The sequence below is a fragment of the Periplaneta americana genome, chromosome 11, assembly GCF_040183065.1.
Source record: "Periplaneta americana isolate PAMFEO1 chromosome 11, P.americana_PAMFEO1_priV1, whole genome shotgun sequence".
Taxonomy (NCBI): Eukaryota; Metazoa; Arthropoda; class Insecta; order Blattodea; family Blattidae; genus Periplaneta; species Periplaneta americana.
The window spans coordinates 76,842,144-76,860,361 of record NC_091127.1 but is presented as its reverse complement, the minus strand read 5'-3'; the positions used below and the strand labels follow the sequence as shown (position 1 = coordinate 76,860,361).

The window sequence follows — 18,218 nt, the reverse complement described above, 5'->3', positions numbered from 1 at the left end:
ATAACATTTAACATATAACAAGAAAATTAGAAACGTGTTAATATCTTCAATTTGATTAAATAAATTTAAAGCCTATGTGTATGAATTAATCAGCTTATATTATATTTATATTCTATAATTTCGGAATACACTGTACGTATATTTTTTCATAAATTGTCCTACTTTATTCACGTACGATATCAATCTTCTCTATGTTAATATTATATTATATAATTGCATTGCGGCTGTAATTTTAATTTTAGTTCCTATTTTATTTTATTTTCTATAGTCCTCTTGTATTAAATATATTGTATTATATAATTTCACTGTAGCTGTAAATTTAATTTTAGTTCCTATTTTATTTTATTTTCTATATTCCTCTTACATTAGTAATATATCTGAACTGTGACCGAACACGAGCGCTGCTCATTCGGTCCTCGAATTTTGTTAAGGAAGAAGACAGGTAAAATTAAATTTTAGGAAATATGGAAACTAAAAATGTGAAAATCAATTATTTTCCTCTTCTTTTCTATGTGTCAAACAACTAGGAAAAATTTGGTCCCATTTGTTTGGATAGTTCAGGGATTACTTTTGAAATTTGAAAAAGAAGTGTTTTCCAAAAAAGCCTAAAACGTTTACAAATTTTCACATTTAAGTCTTTTTTTATTTCAATCTAGTATTGTATGTTAAGTAAAACTTGGCATTTGCAGTTCAATGCTGTTATTACTTTTCATTAAAAAAATATTACTTCATGAGTTTTATAAAAATCCAAGTGTTATAGTACACACCTCAATTTAATAATTTCTGAGCAATGTAGTTTAAGGAGTAGAGCAAGTGGATGCACAGAATTAATTATCATGCTTTCAATATTATGCACAAAAAATCAGCTTTCTTACACAATGTCTGTGGAAGTTTTAACATTTTTTTGTAATATATAATCTTAAAAAAATGTAGAGTGGAAAATTACGTTTTTTAAGTTCTATGCATGTGGAATTTAAAGTGTAGCTATTCAAAAATGACTGTTTTATGAGTGGTTTCAGATGACGTAACTACCTGAAACATTGGGAATACATTCTTTAAAGGATAAGTTATTTTTTGTTTCTAAGAAAAATGAAGAATGTGATTTTTGGTCAGAATTGATCAATTTTCACTTGTTTCCCCACTTAATATTATTGTATCCTCTTTTCATATTGATTATATTATTTTATTTCTATTTCTGTTGTAATTATATTCTGTATTCTGTATATTTAAATAATACATTTCAAAGATGTAAGTAATCACATAAAAAATACTTGTCTGAACCTCAGACCCACTCTTCTTACTGACCAAGTCTGTGGCTCAAGTCATATTGACCTGGTCTTCCAACCAGGCGCCCCAACGTGGCTAGGTCGTGATGGCATTTGTGGTGGACAAAGTAATCGTTCGAGAGGATTTTCTCGAGGTGCTCCCTTTATCATTTCACCAAGACTCTCCGTCTCCCCATCATTTCATCTAATCCTCTGAAACAGTAATATAAACGAGTGAAATCTGGGTAATTTTTCTAATTGGTTTATTTTACGATGCTTTATCAACTACGATGGTTCTCCAGCGTCTGAGTGAAATGAAGATGATAATGCCAGCTAAATGAGTCCAGGGTCCAGCATCGAAAGTTACCCAGCATTTGAACTTATTGGGTTGAGGAAAAACCTCAACCAGGACACTGTTGCTTGATTTACTTATACAGTGTTATTAGAATACATTTATAAATTACAAGTTACAAATTACATAATACTAATAATTTATGTTGCATAATACCCATCAGTTTACCAATATTATTAATGATGGTCATTAGAAAAACTTTATAAATTACAAGTTCATCAGAAAAGCGTAGGCATGTCACGGTCTCTTGAACTATAGCTATGTCATGATAACCACGGTGGCAACTAAAAGTGTGTAGTGGCAGTGGTAGTGGCAGTGAGTGTAAATACCGTGTAAATTAAAAAATAAAGAGTATTGTTATGACTAATTTTTTGGCAATGGAAAAGAGGGAAGAGCAACGAAAACTAACATTCTGCGTATTAAATAAAATTAAATGAATGTATGTATGTATGTATGTATGTATGTATGTATGTATGTAAAGTTACCTGGTTGAGGTTTTTTCCGGGGTTTTCCCTCAACCCAATACGAGCAAATGCTGGGTAACTTTCAGACGCTAAATAACCTAGATGTTGATACAGCGTCGTAAAATAACCCAATAAAAAAAAATATATATAGGTCGAATTAGGGACACATTAACTAAAGATGACAAAATTGATAGTTGGAAAGAAATGTGTGAGTATGGAAAATCAATTGGAGCAATGCCACAGAACAAAGAAAGGACATATATTGAGAGATATTTGGTGGCCAAAGACACAACGGACATCAGTGGTAAGAAATAAGAATTTTATGAACATTATATAGTTATAGTTATACACTTTCGGTATTACTAATAAAAACTCTATATACAGACGTTTAATTGTCTTATACCATGAGTAGCTCCTTTATAAGTCGTGTGTAAATTCCTTACGGTACTAATAATCACTACATACGTCATGCATAACCACACACACGCACACGCACACGCACAGAATCTAGGGTGTATCTGTTACACAGCTACGTCATAGTTTCGTCATCACTTCATTACCAAAGGTAATAGAATATCTGAGGTTCTCTATTGCATCCGGTAGAGTGCTCTAGTGTGCCGTGTTAAGAATCGATAGTACAACCGGCTCTGATCGATTACCACACTATATTTTGGTCAAAGAGTACAAGCTACAGCAATATTATTCTGTGCTCTTTGGTTTGTTCTTTTGTGGTTACAAGGCAAGCATCATCATAAAATGACAGTTGATACGAACAGCTGTTAGAGGGGCGGCCATTTTTTCTCTATATACAACGCTTGAACAAGGGGTTTCATGTATATAACCACTGCAAAGGAATTCCCATTGTACAGTTACAGACTGTTTATACATCCATCACTTACGCATGGTTTATTAGTAAAGTTTTTTGTCTCAACTCTACATTACCCTCGTATAAAAACTATACACGGTTCATTAGTAAGACGTTTGTGTAGTAGTCTAGGAGGAGGCTTTGGTAAGTCTTCTTCACCTGGAGAATCTAAACGAGATGATTAATCATGAATTCATGATTTAGTTTACTAGTAGTTTGTATAATAGACTACAAACAAACTGAACTCAGTAATAATCTGTAATAGTGGGTGAATTGGTGAATACAAACTTGTAGAAAAAATATTATTAAACACTAATAATTAGTATTGGTTTCAGTTATGCAACAAGAGCTTGTAAAATTCACTAATAATAATAGTTGTATTTTTACTGTAATTTGTTAGTTTTCTTTTTAGCAATATGTAACAGAAATATTCTACAAAGTACAAAAATCACAACTAAATTTAGGGCTACTAATATTATTAGTTTGTAGATTACAATGCAACAGGGCCAGGTAACTTGTCCCAACCAGGATTTGAACCCGGGCCCACGTATTGTAAGGCCAGACATGCTAACAATCACTCCACAGTTTATCGATGCTGATGTATAGGAAGAGCTTGGATTTGGGGCTCGGGACCCTTGAGGTTCGAAAAATACGCCGGTACCAATCTCTGATACTGAAGGAGAATCGATCAACTTTTCAAAACAGACCATGCAATGTTTCTTCGTGGAGAAGTAAACTTATGACGACATTGTGATAATAATATTATGTCCGAGAGAAAATGGGAAATTGTACTACCCCGCTGTGTGTGTGACGCAATGTTATGACGTACAAAGTACGTCGCTTGTGACAGGAATTTCCTCCACGCTTGTCAGGCAGTATCAAGGCCACTTGGGCCGCGTGCAGTTGTTTTGCTGTTGATAAGCTCTCCGACCCAGGTATGTAAACGTCTTAGAAACTCGCTAAACCGAATAACGCTTGCTCCCAAGTGTGTAACAATACAGTATTTATTCAGTATCAATTAATATTGTTTGTAAATAATTACATACGTCAATTTATGATTGAAAATAAAGTATGTAGATAATGTCATTATTAATTTTGAATGTTAGGGCTTTCAGTACAGTTCCAAGCTTACTGAATATTTTGTACTAAAAGCTAGATATTCATTGGTAGGTAGACTACTTGGTAATGTGGTCACTATAATGCAGATTAAGAAGATGACACACACAATCACAAGAAAATGTAAGTTTAGTCGTTATGAAAGTGAGAAAAACTGGAAAAGTAAATCTTCCCTTCCATTAATCAAACCTGTACCCCGAAAAAAATGCCAGAATCGCTTAACCACACTAGAGGAGGAGGAGGAGGAGGAGGAGGAGGAGGAGGAGGATGATGATGATGATGATGATGATGATGATGATAAACATCACGTCTAATACGGTAGTTGCAATGTTATGTTATGTAAATACGTATATAGACATAAATACACAAATGTTTAGAAATGGACGACAAATTAATGTTTTAATTTTAATTAACATTCTTGCGAAACATAGCCTCGAAACTTTAGGCAAAATAATCCGTAAAGAAATTGTATTAAAATTTTATAAACCTCCGACTTTGCTTACCTTGCAGTGTGTTCATGTGTTAAGGAAAGGAGATAAAAAGCAATGAGACTTTTTCAATATCTCTTGCAGGCTATACATGCAAACAGACTGACACGGACATGCCGAACGTTTTATAAGTAATAACAAATACAATAATAATAATAATAATAATAATAATAATAATAATAATAATAATAATAATTGGAGAAAATAGGACAAATTATGTCAGCGATTATAAAATTTTATTAAGAGAAATCACGTAATTGCAATTAGGCCTAATATGGAAGGAGATCGTTAGAAAAATTTTGGCATATATAGATTCAGTTTTCATTGAAGTTTTAACAGGCCTAAAATGTTAAGTACAATGTAAATTATTATTATTATTATTATTATTATTATTATTATTATTATTATTATCATCATCATCTATCTCATCATAATCATCAGCCTCTGGAAGAGACAAAAGATCCACACGGATGGATTGTCAGTCCATTAATACCACATCTCGATTCGAAAATAGGCTATATGAACTGAATTAAAATTTAAGGTCAAATGAAGAATGTTAATGAAATAAGATTAGCTATGAAATAGAAGAAAAAGGACAGTTCAAGAAAATGCCTAGTTTTCAGATTTGTCCATCATCTCTGATCACATTATAACAGATTGGCCATCCCCATGTTAAAAATGGTAACATGTGGAAGAGGATAACCATTAAGATCGCCACTGTCGATTGGTAACGACCACTAGATGGAAGTACAGTTGCTCCGTGCAATTCAATTGAGAGTTATAACGTGATTTCTTCTGCAATTGCTAGATGGCAGCATAGTGAAATTGATAAAAGTTGTTGCCTTCAAAATCTATAAGGCTGATCAATCTGTTAATATGTGATCTGGTTCATCACTTAAGCCAAACCCAGGGATCGAACCGGGTCTGCCGGATGACATACCTGTCTTCTAGTAATTTAGGATAGTTGTTATATGTTTCCTGAACCATCCATATCTTCCTTAGTCTCCTCACATCTATTCATTATATTTTCCAGTTTGAAGTGTGTCGTACACTTGGGAATGAGACATTTTTTCATAGTAGGTCATTAGAGCCATGACTCTTAGCTGTCATCCATCTTTTTAACTAATCGACCCCGCTTCTTATTAGGCTTTTCATCATGGTTGAATTCTTAAACTGAAATTAAGGTGATCTGGTAGACTAGTGAAATGTTGTTTAAACTTTCTTCCTTTTCTTCTCGCTAGCCTTTAAGAAACCAAAGTTCATGTGCGAGACTTGGTTGTATAGCTATGGGATAAACGTCCTTGGTGAGTGCTATCCGGCGGACGAGCTGCTGAAACCAGATTGTTTCTAATTCTCCCTCAACTTTTTTTTATGAACCTGGCTTGAGCTGGTTCAAAGGGTTTGCCAAGAAGGCAGTGAATTGGGTTCAAGGGAAAAAAAGAACTGAAAACCAAAAAATAGTGCGATGAAATCTGTTGTTTTTTTACTTGGTTATTGTATCAACTACTAGGTTATTTAGCATCGATGGAATTGGTGAATAGTGAGATGAGGCCGAGGATTCGCCATAGATTACCCTACATTCGCCTTACGTTTGGGGAAAACCTCAGAAAAACTCAAACACGTAATCAGCCCAAACGGGAGTCGAACCCACAATTTCCGAGCGCAATTTCGGATCGACAGACAAACACCTCAGCCGACTGAGCTACCCCGGTGGCTCATTTGTTGTCGAGTGGAATAATTCAAGTCCTATAAGATCATCGACTGAGTGAGAGAACGATTTCATCATTAGGAGCTGGAATATTTAAAGGACATTGAAACAAGATACATACTCGTACTTACAGTACATACAATCAAATACATACATAGATCACATATGTACATATATGCACTCGCATACATACATACATACATACATACATACATACATACATACATACACAATAAGTTCTTCCACTGACACCCATCGTCAAGTGGGATGTACTGCCTGATAATAGATTACGTAACAGCTAAAACCTCAATCAGTTATTGTAAATTACTCATATTGAATCGCTTAATTCTATTATTCACTACAAATTACTCTATTCAAGATTATTATTTGAAGTGCGTCATGGGTTGGAAAATTGAACATTCTGTGTGTACGTTAACCAACAAATATTTGTGCCCCATTTGACTAAGGGACTTAAAGTGCTAAACAGGGGATAAATTTCTATACTAAATTTAGGTCCACATGCTCTTCTTTACAGGAAAAAAATTAGGCATTCTGTGTAGATACATATTTATACATACATTTACATTATAATATATTATACAAATAATTACTTTTTATTTTATTTATTTATCTGTTAATTTACTTGCTTTCTTATTTATTTACATATTTAATTATTTATTTACTCATTTATTTACTTATTTATTTGTTTATTTACTTTTCAGTTTAATTATCTCTTTAATTAAAATCATTTGTTTAATTAATTATGTGTATTTAATTACTTATTTAATTATTTATTTCGTTATTTTTAACTAATTAATTATTTGTTTGTTTTCATTTTCTATAGCACGCGACATTGAAACTTCCAACTTGCATTTTTCTAAGTTTTTACACTGCGGGAATCTGTGACAGATTAGATTAGATTGGTTTATGCTTTGCATATACGTATCTGTGACAGGCTGTAGTTTAGACTTTTGGTATACCTTGCATATAGGTTAGGGTAGGTTAGTTTAGTTTAGTTTAGGTTGTTAGTCTTACATATACTAAGTCCATTTTGAAGTGTTCTACATTATTTTATCTCGTGTGTTAGGTTACCTACACCGATCTGTTCTTTATAATTTTTAACTATTTTACAATATGCTTTCAAGTCCACTGACGTCCTTTATGAATTCTTCATATTCCAAGCTATTTTCCATCTGAAAATTATACCGTTTTTCCACTTTTTCGTCAAAAGAACCTTCAGTGTCGCGTGCTATAGAAAATCCTTTATTTATTTATTTATTTATTTATTTATTTATTTATTTATTTATTTATTTATTCATTCATTTCATTTATTTATTTATTCATTCATTCATGCACTGTTGCCGGTTATTCTAGACAAATAAGCTCATCTGATGCCTTCATTATTCTCCCCTGATGAAACATGTGACATTCAGTTGCGGACTTAAAAAAAAAACAATTTCAGTAGGCCTAGGTACGTTATATTTTCTTCCATTTCTTTGAGTTAGAGGTTAGAGTACTCGTCTGTAATTGCGCCATATTCATCCCATCATCTCCACATCTCTAAGTTGAAATGGAACGTTAAATAGCCTATAGGCCTACGTAGCACTACTGGTGCCTTACAATTAGTTTACTGCTCTTTCCAATGTTCAGTACTTCTCTTCCCAAACGTTCACCAACATCCACTGTCTTCGATAGGTGTCATTAAACAGAGTAGAAGCAATCGATTGTTCTAAAACAATTTTCGTCGAGCAATTTTGCCTTGAATTGCGTGTTGATTACGGGCACCGTCGCCGTACAAGTGCCCCTGGAATCCAACCCCAGGCGCCTCCATCCACTTCAGATCCTCACAACAAACTTTGTTTTTAGAACTATGTATACATTGGAGGTGGGGGAGCTCTGTAAGAACGAAAGCAAACACCAACCCGGTGTCTCGTAACGGTGTAGACTGTAGACAGACTTTTCCAAGGCGTAATGACAACACTGCTTCTCCGGTGACATTCACTCGCAGGGACAGGTTGTCCCGTCCTGCAGGGATGTAGCACAATCATTACAGGTCGGATTTATATGCGCGCCAAATGTTTGTTGCAATAATGTCGAATGAAAACTATATTCCTTTACAATTGTTATTATAACCGGATCGAATGTTTTACTTGCATTCGATTATGTAGCCTACATTCCACACTATAATAAAATGTATCGACGAAAAACATCTTGCATATGTACACTATTCTAATGGCTATTTATACAACAAAATGCATATTTACGTTGTTATTTGTAAATTTAAAGCTTGGCAGGCTTTTATAGAGTCCGATCCATGATGGATTCATGCGGCCGCTACTCTGAAGTGCTAACGCGCTGATCTTTCATCCAGGTTTGATTCCCGACCAGGTCGCAATGAATTTGTGGTGGACAAATGAGCTGTTAGACTGTTTTTTTTTTTCGGGATACTCCCGTTTCACTCTATTATTTCACGAACACACTCCTCCTCCCTCTTATTTTATCTATCGTATAGCGACGCTGATATAACCTCTGCAGTTGCGAGCGTCGTTAAATAAAACATAACATTCTATCGTATACAGAGTGTAACGGGTATAAGTGCCGTCATTTTTACAGTCGTCCGGAACGGTCTACAGCAGTAGTGTCAGAGTTGTAAGCTCCATAACCGGTTGTGGAGCTAGAGTCGGAGCGTGAACTTGCTTATGTCTGTGGAAACACCGGAGCACGCAACGAGTCTAGTGGAGCACTCCGCTCCGTTTAGTCTCTGACAACGCTGGTCTACAGGATTAAAAAATGTCCCTACAACATAAGGTCAAAACTTGATAGTTTTTCCAGAAAAAAATTCTTCTCTTAGTTTATTCGCGTTATACTGCTTATATCGTTAGTAAAATTACGAAAACAATTACATCAGTAGGTATTTCTAACAAAGAGTTAATATTAGTTTAAATACATATTTGTGTGTTCTATTACGTTTTCGTGAAATTAAATAAAATCGCATGCTTAAATTTGTTAATATTCTGGCGTGAGAGACGTGCAACGTGTTCAGCAGGCAGTACTCTGCTTAGACGTACAATTACCCTTAAAAGGAATGAGACGACTCTTGGTCGTCGGAAGTTAAAGTTCTACAGCGCGGTTCACTCGATATCGACGTAACGATACGTACCATGACAAATACACAAGAATTGTTATAAGGACCACAACAAGGAAAGGACCAGAATAAGGATCACGAAGAAGACAGCCATTTAAGGCCACGATTTCACAACATAGCTCGGGTCACAAAATATCATTGCTTCTCTGTACCGAATGGTAAATGCCTGCTATGGGATCTACATTCTAGACTGCTGCTGTTACTGTCTTGTCTCGGTAGCTCATATAGTAGTGTGTCGGTTCCACTGCTTAACCGAAACGTCTCGTGTTCGATCCCAGGTAAAACTTTTTTTTATTGAGGTGTAATTAATTTCTTCAAAGTCCCTTGTCTGTCTAATTTGTCGAAAAATATGAATAATTTATGCTCAATTTCTGGGTCTTACAAGTGGGCTGAACCTCGTCAAAAATAAATCTTACTTGGAAGTTAAAAGTATTCTTCCTCAAATAAAAATCATAAGAAACAAAAAGAGACCTGTTAACTTCAAATCTTGTCCACATGCCATCAGCTTCTATTACAGCTCTAAGTCGGCCAGGCATGGATGTCACGAGATTGTGGAATAAGTTCTAATCCCCGGCGAGATCTTGCCAGGTGTGAACAACTTGATCCCAAAATTCGTCTCGATTTCGAGGGCTTCGGTAAGCATAGGTGGCTATCCTTCTCTTTTTCAATTCCCCCCATAAATTTTCGATGACATTCAAATCAGGTGACTTCGGAGGCCAATTAATGATTTCGATGTCGGGTCTCCTTTGAAACCATCTTTGAATGCCAGCGGCATAATGCACGGGATGGTTATCCTGCTGGAACAGCAATGTTCCTTCGGAAAAACGTTCTAGGGGCGGAAGGAAGGAATATATTTTCCAGAATGTGCTCGTAAGTTCCCGCATTGAACCGGCCATCGATGCGTTCTATAACGCAAGTCCATCCTAAGACATCCTCTCCCAACACGATATGCTAAAACGCCCCGATCTTTCACGTCGGTGCACATAGCGCTGATCATGTCGAAGACCATCCTTTTGATAGATACAGACAGGATCTTCGTAATCACTCGGAGATGGTTGTTTCGTCGGAGAAAATTACATTTCTCCAATCGAAATCCACTCGATTGGTAGCGAAGGCAAGACGGTCGACAGCCTGTGCTTCCCCCAATATTTCCATTTGCGCAGCCCTCCGGCTCCTAATACCGCGATTCCTCAACCTGCTGATCACAATCTGTGAACAACCGGGAAAGTTAGATGCTACTCGTTGCAGTCCGAATGGGGTCCTGCCGAACTGTCTCGAATAAGAGAGCATCTCTTCCAGTGAAGAAACCCGTTGACGCCCAGGAATAGGGCGATTTTCGACCTCCCCTGAATTTTGGTAACGATGAACCCACCTCGCGGCTATACTTCCAGGAACACCGACCAAACGGCCAGCAGACCTAGCCCCATATCCAGCCTCAACTAGAGCTATAACTCGCTGTCTCATGTCACGTCGGTCCGCCATTAAGATGAGAAATGAGGGACGACGATAATACTTCAGTGTAGACAATGACTATTTAACGTGATATAAAATTATTGAAATAAGGGGCATCTTGCACAGTAAGTATTAATAAATTAATCCTAACTTAAATATTTAAATAACATGATATAACAGGAAGTCCAATTGTTGCGAAACTAATCAAATTAAATCCAATTACATTAAGTAAACAAATCCCAAGTTATGACACCACATTGCTACAGCTAAATTGTAGGTTATTAACATAAGCATTGAATAGGTCCGTGCTTATGCGTTGGACGGCAAAACCAATCATCGAAAGTTCGAATCTTGCCAAGGAATGTAACTCCTTGCTTTTTATAATGTAAATCAGACTTCTAACTACAATCATTCATATTTTTTAATATTTATTAATATTTATAGCCAACATTGAATTTGTAAAGAAAAGGCTTTAGAAATCTCATATGGAATTTGTGATCTGTAGTGACATAAACATAGATTATCTCTCGGAACTTTACCGTAAAAGTAAATTAAATTCACTTCTTGAAACTGGAAACCTTAGTCGTAGAATCATTTTCCCACCAGCATACAAGCTGAAGTAGCACAGCCATTGGTAGAAGTTTTGTACACAGAATTACACTGAATTCCTATTTGACAGAACCTATAATCAATAGCTTCTATGAACATGATAAACAAATCCTATTTCCAGTGTTACTGAACAATTTCAAAATATTAATTTTAAAACTAAAAAAGGGTCGTAAATGCTGTATCTAGTGATTATTTACGTTTATGTCTACAAAATGAATCTTGGAAAAACGTATATGTTATTGGTACTACTGATATTAAGAGTAAATGTATTGTATTTTTCACTTAATTTCAGAATCACTTCAGTGGATGTTCTCCACTCAATGTTGTGAAAAAATTCAAAAGTAAAAACATGTAGATAACGCAGGGACTTAAAATTTCATGTATTAAACAGAAGAATCTATATGTAATGAGTTGCAATGTAATGCTCCTCCTGTTCTTAAATACTACAAGGAGTACAGTGTAATTTATAAAAAATTATGAAAGAGGGAAATAAAACACATTTGAATAGAAAAGTACAAAATTCAGATAATGCAATTAAAGCTATTCGGAATATTATTAAAGTTAAACTTGTAGATATCCTAAGAAAGAAAATATTTGTTCATTAAAACCAGTGATTATAAAGTAGAGGATCCCAAATCTATTGCAAATTCTTTTAACGTCTTGCAGTATATAGTACAGAAGTATTATTGACAACTTAAACATTCAAGTGCTTTTTCATTCAGTCATAACATGAATGAAATTTAATGTACATTAAATTAAACACTAGTGCAAACACGTAGATAAAATAGTTAAAATCAACTGAAGGGGTGAGAATGAAATAATCCAAAGCCACACTTAACAAAAATTGTTTTGTGCGAGTGCATTTATTACATATATGGGAAAGCTATTAATAAAATATTGTAATAATTACTCAACAAATGACATAGCCTAAGGACTCTAAACCTTTGTAAAAGTTTGTCTGTGTGGCTTAGGAATATTTTTTAATTTAATTTTAATTGTTAATTTTTAATATATATGCATTTACATTGTATATTTGTGTGTGTCTATATATATGTATGCATTCATTAGATTAACGTTTATAATATTATAACTTGTAATTTTGTATTGTCTGTGATCATTAACACTTAATCTGAGGACTTTGTAAAACTCTATTTCAACGTTACTTAGCTATTTCAACGTTATTTAGACAAAAAATCGTTGATATAGACTAAGAATCGAACTCGCTCTCTTCCACATAACACGCAGAAGTCTTAGCGTCTCTGAGCTATTGCAACGACACGAAAGCTTTCCTTTCTGTGTGGAGTGTCGATCTAGTCATGAAGGTCCTTGTCGATTTAACTACACGATTTATGTATATATTTATCTTTTATTTACGTAATATTATCATATTTTTTGCAGTTTTGGAAGGGAATTTCGGAACGATGCTAGTAACAAACCAAATAGCCTGAATCTAAGTAACTCAATATTCGTTATCTTGTGTATCAGTGCTCTGGTCTCTGATCATGCGCAGTGTCTTACATCTAAGACTTAGGAATATTCAATCGTCTCATTCTTTTCCAGGGAAACTGTACGTGTGGGCTAAGTTCTCCCTGTCCATAGGTCTATTGTCGAGCGGTTGGCAGTTCGGTACCGGGTATTCGCTAAACAACTTACAAAGTCATTCACAGTTTAGGAATAGGTCTATCATATGTTATTAATTTATAGAGAAAGTCGTAATTCAAATGTAGCAAGAAGGATGTACCGTCAATGTTTTCTGCAAAGAAGGTTACCTAATCGGCGAACTTTTGTAGCAGTTTCTCAACGATTATTAGAAACTGGGAGTCTGTTACCCCGTTTCAAAAATCACAGAAACAGAAATTTCTTTAAAAATGGTACTGCTTTATGGAACCGGGAGAGATTAAAATGTTGCATTAAAAAAATAGTTCGTGTGATTTTGTCAGTAAAGCATTATTGTTTATTTTTTAGAATTACAATTAAAAAATGGACCAATATTTTTAGACAAAATGGAAATTTACCATAAAGTTCTATTAATCAGATTGAAAGTTTGTATTTTCTGTTCGTTTTATATAAACAACGGTCCGCCCCTGCATTAGAACAGAGCATCTGTTTTGTACCGGTATGTCTGTATTCGCTTGAGCTATACTATGTACTTGTAAACTTCCTCCTCCCCAACCAGCAACTTTGCCAAACTCCTAATATTGTAAACTTTAATAATTAATTTAATTTATTTAATAGTTAGTTAAATACTGCAATTAGAAAAAAATTGTGAGGACATTTTTTTTTCCTTATGACATGAACAATCAACAGTTAAAATAATGGCACTTATATCCCTTACATTCTGTATAATACTTAGTAGTAAAAATAGGCTGGATTAAGTCTTCCGATGCTAATATAGAACGGGCTTGGGGCTCAGGTCCCTGGGACATATCAGGCTACTCATGTTCGGAAGGAAACTACCTCTATCAGGAACTGAGGCAGGATAGCCCACCTGTCATTGTCAGCTGATTAGGAAGTGCTTGGGACTCCAGGTTCCTGAGACATATATCAAGCTACTCGTCCGGAAAATGGGACCTGACTCTGTAAGAGGCTGAAGCAGGTTTACGCACTTGTTAGTGTCGGATTCACGAATAGCACCCCAATAAGGATCCATACAATCCTGTTCACATAGACTTGTCAGCGCCGGGTTTATGATTGCCAATAGATCCATGCAACTCGCTCACGTACAGGCTCATTGTGCACTCTATATGCAATTATTGTTCCTGTTCCCAAGCAAGCGGTGACATGGTTAATTGAAGATATTTATCTTCTCTTCACGGGACTGACCGTTGTCTTGTGATTGTCCTGTAATGTCTCAGTGGTGGCCCTGCGTCATGCCGAACCCATGACCATAGTCTCGCATTTGTGAGATGTCTAGTGTTTGTTAAAATTAATCTCCATCCCCTGCCAGTGGCGATGTAGAAGTCTATGATATTTTTTATATCATAGTTCACAGAAAAGTACATACATATAATCATTTAAAACCTTACATTACACACTTTATAATTTTACACATAGATATACCATTTTAATACAATTTCTACAATTTAAATACTTAATAAAATATATTATTTTTATCTTGCACTTGCGTCTAGTTTTGTGCAAGACTCAACCCATTTTAGTATGTTGTTAAATTAGTCTTTGTTCACTTACCTAAGTTGTATTTCACGTTTCAATCTGCAATGTGCAGCTAGCATATATAAATCTTCCATTATTCTAGTTTTTTCTATTCCTCTTTCGCTAGAGAAATACTTGTATAGTTCGTATAAGCTCTCTCTCGTCGGTAAGCCTTCATTTCTTAATTTTATTTCATATTATTTTTTTGTTGCACCTTCAAAACTGTTAAATTTAGAAATAAAAGATACAGCTAAGTAGTTCCTAACCACGTCAAAAATGTTGTTATCGATGAGTCTAGAAAATGCATAGGCCTACCTGCCAAAATTGAATTTACTTGTTAACTCAGTAACTTAATATTCAAACATAAACCACACATGTTTGGCCAATTATACAGTGTTCATAGATTTGATAAGAAACGTAAAAAATTATATATTACAGTTATATGAACACTAGTAAATATAATATAATTATTAAAGGAATTAGTAATAGTCAGACATGTTTCGGAGATGCTTCTCCATCCTCAGTGACATCAGTCTCCTTTAAGCCAAGCAACAACGCGGTTCGATCACGTGAACCAGCAGTCGTAGTAAATAGTCACTGAGGATGGAGAAGCATCTCCGAAACATGTCAGACTATTACTAATTTCCTTATGAATTATATCATATTTATTAGTGTTCATATAACTGTAATATATAATTTTTTACGTTTCTTATCAGTAACTTTACTTTCATTTAATAATTCCTTCCTTTTATTTTTTATTTTAGAAATTTTCTCCGGTATTTTAGTTTCAGTGTATTTGTTCATTATTAAGAGATGCTGGCTTTCCTCCAATTTCTGCATACTGCAACACTTGGTACATTATTCCATGCATAATCATACATCTACAGTATAACACAAAAACAAGGGTATAAACATATTTGTATAATTATTACTTTTTCTTTCATTTCTAGCTATTTCATTTATTCTTTCCATTATAATTTGTTTAGCCAAAAAATAGATAAGTCTTAATTGCTTTTGTAACTTTGTGCTATTATTATTCATAAGTTTTCTTATAGCTATTTCTTTATTTATTTGTAGGAACTTTTTATTTATAAATTTCATCCGTATATCTTCTGTATGTTGACATTCAAGAACAATATGAATGTCGTCTTCTCTTTGTCCACATAATGAGCACATGCCTTGAGGTATATTACCTCTATTATTTCTTAATCTCCAAATCCTTAGTCTGAACCAGACCAGTCCAAATCTTTCTTTCATTTTCATATTAGATGAAGAAGTGTAATAAAAGCTGATGTTAAGCAGAGCAAGATGGAAGTAGTTTACTTGCTACCATTCATTCTCCAGACGCTTAGTTAATAACATGGTTATAATTAAAAACCGTTTGCTTACTCCCACAAAAATGTAATGAGCATAAGTGTTCGCGGGATATACATTACGTTTCGTGTCCTTCAGTAGACACCCTGGTCACAAACACAAGCAACGCGCGCTACATGGTCACTCTGCAAGAGATTCCTTACTCCTAAACAAGTACACTATACTTCAGTTTGGCAATGTTTATGCAGTTAAATTTTAGAGCAAAGATTATTGTAATATAGGTTTAAACATTTCGTTCAGAGCAGTATCTGTGTTACTATTGTACCGGTGCTTTAAGTTAAAATTTTACAAGAAAGATCATCGCAGTGTGGGCTTAAACATTGAAATAGGCCTAAGAGCGGTACCTATGAAACGGTAACATTTCAGTGCACAAACTTCGTACTCGCTTAACTTCAAATAGTAGTGGCTAGATTCCGGTCTCTAGTCATAATAGAGAAATAGTGAAATAATAATGCAAGGGTAAACGGTAGTACTCGTTTGAAACCTGCCAACAACCGCTCACAATTCGTATGTATGCAAATGTGATACAATGTATGCATTTTATTTTATTGTTCCGTATTGTTATGTATGAACGAGAGTCATTTCATAAATAATGCACAGGTTGACAGAACTGTGAAGTGGATTATGCAACACCAGTGGACATTTCGTCAGTTGCAGTTGAAGTATTGAGGAAGAAGCACATGTGTTCGTTTCTTCCATAGCATTATCTGTGTTTAGGTAACGAGAGCTAGAAATGGAGCCTACACGTGTCTCGAGTACTATGACGATTGAAGATCAAAGATCGAATCTTTATGTAGCAAAACCTCACAGAAATCCACAGCGGGGCGGAGTTTTTGGTGAGCATACTGTGGACCGTAGTACAGTTTCTCGTTGTGTTATTCGTTTCCGTGTCAGCTAGACGATGATGCACGACCGGGAAATGCGAAAACGTCAACATGTGAACGAAGTGTGAAACTTGTGGCTGATGCTCTTCAAGAAGATCGTCGAGCGACGTATGAGGAATTTTTATAAGCTACGGGGATTTCATCAAATTCAAAGCACTGTGGAAGAGTGGATTTCTGGAGTAAGGGGTGTTGCTACGAATATCGTGCGCTAGCAGAGTGGAAATTTCAGAAAGCAAAGATAAACAAATTAGTGTAATTTTATTGGTAACAGCGCAAGCATCATTTTCGCTTTGTATTAAAATATCACCGCAGGTTTACGGAAGTAATATTATAAGTAAAAGAAATTAGATTTACATAATATTTCGTGTCATTGTGTACCATATGCTTGTATTGTGGTTGTTTTTGGTGCTCTCCACTGGTTTTGAGGAAAATTATAGTTGTTTCAGATTTTACAGGGTTACGTGCCGGTACGATAGTGGGGATGGGAAGTCGCTAACGAAAGTGTCGCCCCTGTAAAAAATTCGGGAACCATTGCTATAAAAAAGGTGACTTGTACGTATGTGTCTACTTGTCAGTGTGAAGATATTCCGATAGATTATTTGGGAGGAACCGAATATTACATTATACCTCAAACTTATGGAGATGGAACAGAAGACTCAAGTGACATGTAGTGAAATTGCTAATGTGAAAGGAAATTTTTTTGCCATGATTGAAAGGCACTCTCTTATTATATTTGGCATCAATGCGCACAACAGAATTGTCCTCACTTTATCTGGGTAAACAGTAACTGAAGTGCGTGCACACGCGCGTGCGTGAATTAGACTCTTCGCACTCACGAGCGCTTTGCAATTTGATGACAGTCTCTGAAGCTCGGTGAGTTCAAAGGCGCTCGATGCCATCTGTTTGTAAATACAAGTTGCTGCTGTTTGACAGTGTGTAATATATTATATCACAGTGTCTGCACTTCAGAACAAGGTGGCAAATTAAACAAGTACAACTATCACTACATCAAGTACAGACAAATACAGTAAAATTCCTCGTAACCGGCACCCAAATAACCGGCAATACAAAAACAGCACTTTTAGCTAGGAAAAAAAAAAAAAGAAAGAAATGTTTAAACCTGCCACATTGTCACAGTCTGGGCCGTCAATTTTGCCACATTAGGAAGTTCGCACAAACTTTCGTTTTCAGTAAATATTCGAACCTAAAATTAGTGTATTATTTGTGTTGTGTGATGTGTTTTAATAAAGAAACTCCACACGGTTTTTATGTTTATTTAATTACTAGCCGTACCCGTGCGCTCCGCTGCACCCGTTAGAAATAAATATAAAGTAATTACATAA

At 35.1% G+C, this 18,218-nt stretch overlaps 1 long non-coding RNA gene across 2 annotated transcripts in view; it reads left to right on the top strand.

The window, feature by feature from the left end:
• Positions 1 to 3,828: 3,828 nt before the first annotated feature.
• LOC138708610 (uncharacterized) overlaps positions 3,829 to 18,218 on the top strand; it is a 545,983-nt gene continuing 531,593 nt past the window's right edge. The window contains exon 1 of one of the 2 annotated variants that reach the window (XR_011334716.1): positions 3,829 to 3,881. This is a non-coding gene — a long non-coding RNA (uncharacterized lncRNA). Of the gene's footprint in view, positions 3,882 to 10,957; positions 10,981 to 18,218 lie in introns of those variants that run through there. The other variant, XR_011334717.1, reaches the window with a different exon arrangement.